At 42.2% G+C, this 8,318-nt stretch overlaps 1 non-coding gene across 1 annotated transcript; it reads right to left on the reverse strand.

The window, feature by feature from the left end:
* Positions 1 to 1,112: 1,112 nt before the first annotated feature.
* Positions 1,113 to 1,180, reverse strand: LOC148011062 (small nucleolar RNA SNORD36). Its single transcript, XR_015689649.1, has one exon. It is a non-coding gene; the product is annotated as a small nucleolar RNA SNORD36 (small nucleolar RNA).
* Between the last annotated feature and the right edge of the window lie 7,138 nt (positions 1,181 to 8,318).

The following is an 8,318-nucleotide window of genomic DNA, read 5'->3' on the forward strand; positions in this document are numbered from 1 at the left end:
CTCTTGCAAGAAAATCTATCTTGTAACATCAACAAGCTTGTTTATCATGTTTCATATGATCACAATGAAGAAAAGAACACCAGGCACAACAAATCTTCATGCAGCATTATGTAGATCTCCCACGGATTTGATAGAATCAATCATATTCTTCAATATCCTCACAAAATCCATCAATAGAACAAAGAAAGCAAAGGAATACACCATCTTTGAATGGAAATACATCACATAGTATTCATCTTCAATATCTTCATAGTCTTCTCTCTCAATCTCTCATATACAATCACTCTGTTTGAGTAAAATTGGCTATCTCTGACTCTCTTTCTCTCTCTCCATCAATAATACATTATATCCTCACTACAATCTCTCAAAATCACTCTCAATAATCCTTTTTAGGTCGTGGATACCCCTCCCAAGAGGTATGTCTGATATGAAGGGTCACCAGAGCCACTACAGTGTCATTTCATAGCTCACTACTGTCACTTCACTCTAGTCTTCTCTTGAGTCTTCAACAGCAGCTACTTCTTTCACTTCTTTCAGCTCTTTTGCACTTGTATTCACCTCTTTCCAAGGCTAGAAAACTTTCCCAAGCTACACTCTCATCCATCAGAACACATACAGAAGCATACAGAACAGTCACAGAACAGTACCAGAACAGCTACAGTACAGAACATAACAGAGACAGAAGCTCTACAAAAGACCTACAGAAGGTTACAGAAGGTCATCAAAACCACATAACTCACTTCCAAACCATTCCAAACTCTCAAAAACCTTTCAATAAGCTTTCACAAGATCTCAATCTTCATCAATCAATACTCCATCCCTCCTTACAGAAGACAATCAGAACAAAACAGACCAAAACAGAGCAAAACAGAACAAAACAGAACCTATCGGAACATCACAGAACCACCAATAAACATCATGAACTTCCAAAACACCATCATTATCATCCAAAACATTCTCAAAACACTTCCAAATCAATCAATCATCTCATAAAATCAACCATTGAGCTTTCAAAAACAACAAAAATCAGCTAAAAAACAAGTCATTTCAACACTCAACATATTCCCATACTTAATAAGGAAGCGTCCTCGCGACCCAAGAAAAAGGGAATACAAGTTCATTGAAAAGCTCAACTTTGATCTTCAATATCTCTTCAAAAAGAATCCATCCACCACGACCCCAACTTATAACATGTTTCTAATATAAAAATACAACGAAAGGAAAACCCTTTATACATTAACACTTCTTAGTAAACTAAAAATCAAAACAAATTTATAAAGGATATAAGAGTTTGCTTCTTCTTCATCTGCATCTGTGTCAACTCTCCATCCACGACCCCAGCACCACAAATCTCCAAAATGTAGCTCGTATACGAAATCCAATAGGAAACCACCACATTGATTTGACATGAATGAACTCACAACACAAACACTAATACACAACACAACCATCTGAATGACTCCTTCAAAAAGAGAGTTTTTCATTAAAAAGCTTCCACCATACATTGGAAAGGTATCAATGAAGATGATCCCTCTTAAAAGATTGATGTTGTCGGAAACGATCCATAGACAAGGATTCATCTACAAAGTTTTTAGGAGGATTTTGAAAAAATGGGAGACAGCACATCCTTTCCAACAGGACCAAGTATCTGCTAGGAAAACAAAGGGCATGAAAATACAAAATATCAAGCTGCTAGGAATCAATGCTTACATTGACATTCATGCACAACTTTGGAATAGGCTTGGAATCATTATGAGAGTGCCTATGCATATACGCCAGCTACCAAGCAAAGTGAGCAGTTAATCTCACTGAAGGATCTGCAGACTATGAATACTGCTGGGCAAAATGAACATAATTTTGATAAGCTTGACTGGAAGCTGTCCATTCTCCTGGAATTACTGGCCAATTGATCTGCGGTCCTGTAAGGCAATCATCCGAACTCCATCCCCTTCTTCTGGAAATCTGATTATCAAACCCGTCGCAGTCACTAACCAACTGAGGTGGTTGAGATATAGAAGTGTTAGGAGAGGGTAGTGGAATAAGAAAGAGTGGATGTAGGGAAGGATAGGAAAAATCATAAAAAGAAGAAAAGATTAAAGAAGGAGTGGCAGAAATTTGTAGGGAATCACTAAGGAAGGGCGTTAACTGATAAATAGGAAACGTGGAGGGTACATTAATAGATGGAGAAGGACAGGGTGGAGAAGGGGAAAATACCCTATCCTCAATAAAGGAACAGTAAGTGAAAATGGGAATTTGAGGGAAAGATGAAGGTTGGAAAAGAAGGGGTAAAATAATGGTGGAATTAGATTGACAAAGGGAAAGATATATAGCATAGCGGTGAGCCATTTGTTGGTAATAGAGGAGGGTAGGAACAGAAGGTCCTAAGAGAGATCTTCTATGATAGGCATCAAAGAAGGTAGCATCAAATGGATTATGTTTTGAAAGATAGGCTAAGAGATCCATCCTCAGTTGATTAGTACTCTGGGCAAAGGTAGGAGCGGTGTTTTGTCTTTGATTTAGGACCACCGAATCAATCATGGGATGCCACGAATTATCATGACAATCAGCCACTTTGGAGGAATAACGCTGAAACATGTCAGCTATGCGCAACTCCAAATGATTGACATACAAAACATCCTGTAAGACCACATCCCCCACATACCATGCCATATCCACCTCATTTGGAATTAACAAGTCTCCTCGTAGATACATGTATGACATCAACATGGTGTCTGGCGTGACAGAATCCTCAAACACCATTCTGACTACCTCTGTCAACAACTCAGCAGACCAAGCCCCACTCCAGCCATCCTCTGGAAAAGGTAAATCCATCATGGAAAGCTTCATGTAGAAGACCAACTTCTGTAAGTGGTAGTGGACAAAGAAAGAATGGTCTGGTAAAACATATTCCTGAAACTAATCAAAGGTAGACCATAACAAGTCCATTCGGGACTGCAATCTTTCCACTTTATCTTGGAATAGAGGGCACAAAGTAGCCTGTCTCTGAAGGGCAGCCAAGTCCTACTGTGAAAGAGAAGGAATCAATAGAACATGAGGGCTTGGAGGAACAGAGCGGGACTTTGCAAGTTGATCTTGCAATTGCTTGATTTGGGAGGCTTGGGATGCCACTGTGTCATTAGCAATCTGTAAAGCTGAAAGTTTGTCATCTAAGATAGCTTGGAATTCCTGTGCTTCTTTGGACATCCTCTCCTTCTCCTATGAAAGGCTAGTAACCTGGGATTGAGCCTCTAGTAACTGGATCTTCAATGAAGAAAACTCATCACTTTGGGTGGCAACCAGTTGGGTTTGCTGTTCCATTTGCTTAAATAAATCTACTAGGGTATCCTTAGCAGAAGCTATCTTAGATGTTGCCTTATGCAACTGGTCCTTAGACTGCATGAGCTCTTCATAAAAGGACGCACAGCTATTGAACACAGGCTGTCACTGACAACTCAATGGAGCTCTGAATATCTTTACAGAGGAAAGTAATCACATCTTCTGAGACTAGATTGTTCAGGGAGGGAACTGAGATGTCCAATGATCCTTCTCGATGTGCTCTGAACAGGTTAGTACAGGTGAGATACCCAGGAAGTTCACTGCCAGATGTAGCAGGAATAGGCACTGAAGGAAGTATGGAAGGAGCTTTATCCGCTACCCTCTTCAAGCGTTTGCGTTGTATGACCAGGGGAGGCGGAGAATCATCATCCTCTATGTCAATGGGTTCTGACTCTTCCGAAGGTGGAGGAGGAGGTACTGGATCTGATGGAAGAGGTGGAAGCATAGTCTTCTGTAAACCTGAATAGGTCAAGAAGGCAGACAAATATGATCCATATGTGACATTGGTAACATTACCCCTGGTGACTTTGACAAAATGCTGATCCATTTTAATGAGGAGGTAAGAGCTCCAATCAATAGCAACTCCTTTCAACACCATCCTGGAAGCTGTGAAAAGCTCTTTGGACAAATAATGGGATGGCGTTTTGGCAGGCATAAACCTGTCCTGGAGAAACTGACAGATCATCTTCCATATGGGATCAGTGATCATAGAAAAGGAAACTCCTGAAGAGTTTATCACCTTCTTAACATCCAACATTTCCCTTGTCTGCTTTTGCAACAGCTTCAGAATCTCTTCATTAGAGAAAAGCTGACGAGTGGTCACAAAATGTTCACCTTTGAAGGGTAGAGACAGAGCCTTCCCTAAGCCTCGAGGTGTCAAAGTCATAGAAATTCCTTGGACTAGTCCTGTTTTCTTACTGTAAGAGGCCAGGAACTCATCACATAACGACGGATCCTCTGGAAGCAATGGAAAAGAAGTAGCCACAAAAGCAGCAAGGCCCGCCTTCGTGAGAAGCTCAAAAGTAAGTAGGGAAGAGTAATCCCTACTAACTAGTGGGACGTACTGGATAGGGGGAGGAGCATGAGAAGGCGCCATTCAGATGGTTACACACACACCACAAACACAAACAATCAAGGAGAATGCCTACAAAGCAACAGACAAAAAAAACCAAGGATAAGAGAATAACCAAACAAGAAAACGTGACTCGACCAACTAACCCCAAGCAAACCACATCCTAGAAAAAATTCGACATGACCTTGAGACAAATGCGACTGAAAGCTTCATGCGATGCATCAGACAAACACCCTGAACCCCGTAACAGGCAATAAAAGAAAAAAAAACTGCATACCGTACTCGTAACCGTAACAAAGACAATAAACCAAAACAATACAACATCCAACACATATCAATACTACATCGGTGATAAAACTCTCAGGACTGCGTATACCCATCCCACGAAACGGTTCATTAAAAAAAAGGAATTAAGTGCAGTGAGGGGGAATTAATTTAACGAAGGGTTCATTTTAAGAAATTATTAAGAATGGGTGAATTTTTATTAGGTGATAAACCTTAGCAAGAAAACAGCGGTTCCTTATTATAAATTTAATTACCAATTATTAGGTTAAAACGGTGCTTTTATCCAAATCCCGGACTTCGATACCCGACTGGGTCTCTAAATGCAAGTTCATTGATTACAAATTAAAGTGATGTGGAGCGCTTTTTTGCCAGCGCGTGCTCATGTGACGGCTGGTTCATTTTAAATAAAAATTAAAGTGCCTCTTTAGCGCACGTAGCGCGTGCTAAGTGAACGGCTGGTTTATTTTAATTAAAAAGTATGTGTGTGTTGAGCACGAATGCGCGTGGAAACTGTGGGTGAATAAAGAGTTCATTTTAACAATTAATTTGTGATTAAGGGGGAAATGAAAATAAATAAAACACATAAAATAAATACCTGGAAGGGGTGTGTATGTAATGCAGAAATGCATACGGAAGAGGCCCCCAAAAGAAGTGAATCCAGTAAAGGAAAGGTAAAGACCACTGACGAAACAACAAAGACAACACCTTAGCGGATGTGTTGATTTGGTTTGTGTTGGTTTTTTAATTATTATTTTTTTAAGTTGTGAGTATTTATGGTTGATTTTTTCTTTTTGGGTGGTTATTATGGGTTGTGGATGTGTTTTATTGGTTTTTATTTGTGTTTATTTTTTTTAATAAGAATAAAAAGAATAAAAGGAAAATTAATATAAACAACACAGGAATATGGAGGAAATAGCCACAATGGGGTCTAGGCAAATAAAATAAAGAGTGGTAAGGGAAATTTCCGTTTGTTGGTTTGTCGGTTTTTTTTTTAAACAATAGGGGTACCATGTATGATAATTTTTTAAAGTGAAAAATAAATGAAAAATGGTCAAGGGGGGTGAGGGAAATTTTTAAGAAATTTTTTACTATTTTTAAATGAATTTTCTACATTTATTGGCAATTTGGGGGTGAAATTAGGAAATATGTAATTTTCAGAAATTTTAGGGTGGGTAATTTCCAGTGCACAAACTCCCAAAAATTGGCAAAAAGCAAAGGGAAATTTTAGAAATTTTTTTGAATTATTTTGATGGAAAAATTAATTTAGAAATTAATTAAATCATATAAATCATATTAATCAGATAAGTCAGTTAGAAGTAAGTCAGTTAAGTCAGGTTAGTCTGGGTAAGTCATGTAAGTCACAGGAAGTCAAGTCAGGTTAGGTTAGTCAGGTTGGATAAGTCAGATACGTCCAGTTAGTAGAAACTAACCTAAAGGGGGTTAGGTAACCTAAGGTGGGTTAGGGTTAGGGTTAGGGTTAGTTACAACTAACTAGGGTTAGTTAGTTAGTTGTTAACTGGAGTTAAGTTAGAGGTTAACTAATGTTAAGTTAATTGTTAACCTAACCTAGGTTAGTTTTAACTTAACTTAGGTTAGTGATTAACTAAGCTTAGGTTAGTGTTAACTACACCAAGGTTAGTAACTAACCTGGGTGTAGGGGAGGTGGAGGTAGGTGGTGGAGTAGGAGGAGGTGCAGGAGGAGTGGGCGTGGAGGGCGGTGGCACGGCCGGGGAGCGGCGGCACGGGCGGCGATCCTGCGCGGCGGCGGCTCTGGTCAGGCGGTAGCTGGTGCTTCCGGCGGCGACGGCGGTGAGTCGGTCCAGGCGGTGTCGACACTGATCCACGCGGCGGCTCCTGGCGGCGTCGCGCGTTCCGCAGGCGGCGGGGCGCGGTTCTCAGGCGACAGCGGCGGCAGGCGTGGAGCGGGCAGGAGACGGCGGCGACCTGCAGGAGGGAACGGCGGCGACCTCTGGGAGCGTGGCGGCGACCCGCAGGAGGGAACGGCGGCGACCTTTGGGAGCGTGGCGGCGACCTGCAGGAGGAGAGGAGAAGAAAGGAAGGAGGAGGAGGAGGAGGGAGGAGGAGTGAGATGGAGAGAGAAGGAAGGGAGAGGGAGGGAGAAGGGAACGCATAGGGGGAGATGGGGAGGGAGGTGGTTGGGGGGAAGGGGTGGGCAGGGTCCAAAGGGGGGTGGGCAGGGTGGGTAGGGTCAAGAGGGGTAGGGTGGGTAGGGCAGGGTGGGTGGGGTAGGGTGGGTGGGAAGGGGCCCAAGGGGGGTGGGTAGGGTTAAAAGGGGGCGTATCCCCGTCCCGCGCACGTGCGCGGGGCGGGGTAAAAAAATTTACCGTGACGGGATTGAAATGGCACCGGGATGACGACACGGGTCATGCGGACACGACCGGGGTGCGTGGAAATGCGTAAAATCGAAAAAAGGCGCGTTCACGCGCAAAACAGGCGCGCGAATACACGTAAAAATAAAGAAAAATTAATAACTCCCAATCCGGACGTCAAACCGAAATATCGTAAAAACAAAAAGTGGGCAGGACGACAAGGGGAAAAAAGGGAAAATAGACCACGGAGGTTCCAGGAAGGGTAAAGGGCGGTCACATGCAAAAAACACAAAAAACGGACCACAAAATGCAATTAAAAATTAATATCAGAAAATTCGTGCATCGGAATGAGGTGCAGAAAAAAGGAAAACTGTGGAGAAAGATGTGCTCGACAATTCTATCACATCAAAACATAATTACGATGGAGATAAGACGCGTTCACATGGGAAAAACCAAAAAAACAAACCTGAAAATGGGATCGGAAATTAATATCGGACGAACCGTACACCAGAATGACATGAAGTAAGAAGGAAAAATGTCCACAAGAAGGAGTGGCACAGGGTTATCATGTTAAACCGCAGTTTTGGTGGAAGTAGGAGGGGTTCACATGCGAAAAACTCCAAAAATACGCTCGAAAACGCATTGAAAAATTAATAAGTAAAAATCCGGAAGTCGAAAAAGGATGGAGGAAAAAGGAAAAAGGTGAGGGAAGACACAAGGGACATGGTTGTAAAATCAAATTGAAATTCCGATGCAAATAGGGCAGAGTCACATTGAAAAAGGTCAAAAAGACGCACGAAAAATGCGTAAAAAACCGGAAAATTAATATTGGACAAACCGTGCATCAGAATGACTCGGAGTAAAAAGGAAAAATGTCAAGGGAAAAATTCTTGGTAGGGCTATGATGGCAGATCACGGTTCTGAAGCAAGAAAAGCACGTTCACATGGAAAACTGGCTTATTTGTGCAAAATGCTTCAAAAATTAATAACTCAAAAACCGTGCACCGGAACAGGGGTAGGTAAAAAGGAAAAATGGGCTGTTCAAAGGAAGGAACAGGGCTATAAGGTTGGATTTGGACCTCGGTGAACGTAGGGTGCATTCACATGGCAGGACCACAAAAGTAGGGAATGAAGGAAAACTGCAAGGGAACAGCCCCAAGGGTGGGTGGAACATAACCGGGTGGGTGGGAAGGGACCCCATCAGGGTAAAAGCAAGGCATGGAAAACATGCATGAGCAGGTTAAGGCATATGCAGAGGGGTAGGCAATGTAGACGCGCAGGGACGCGTCCCCACA

This window comes from Lygodium microphyllum, chromosome 29 (genome assembly GCF_053477565.2).
Source record: "Lygodium microphyllum isolate KBCC chromosome 29, Lygodium_microphyllum_v1.1.10, whole genome shotgun sequence".
In the NCBI taxonomy this organism is placed as follows: domain Eukaryota; kingdom Viridiplantae; phylum Streptophyta; class Polypodiopsida; order Schizaeales; family Lygodiaceae; genus Lygodium; species Lygodium microphyllum.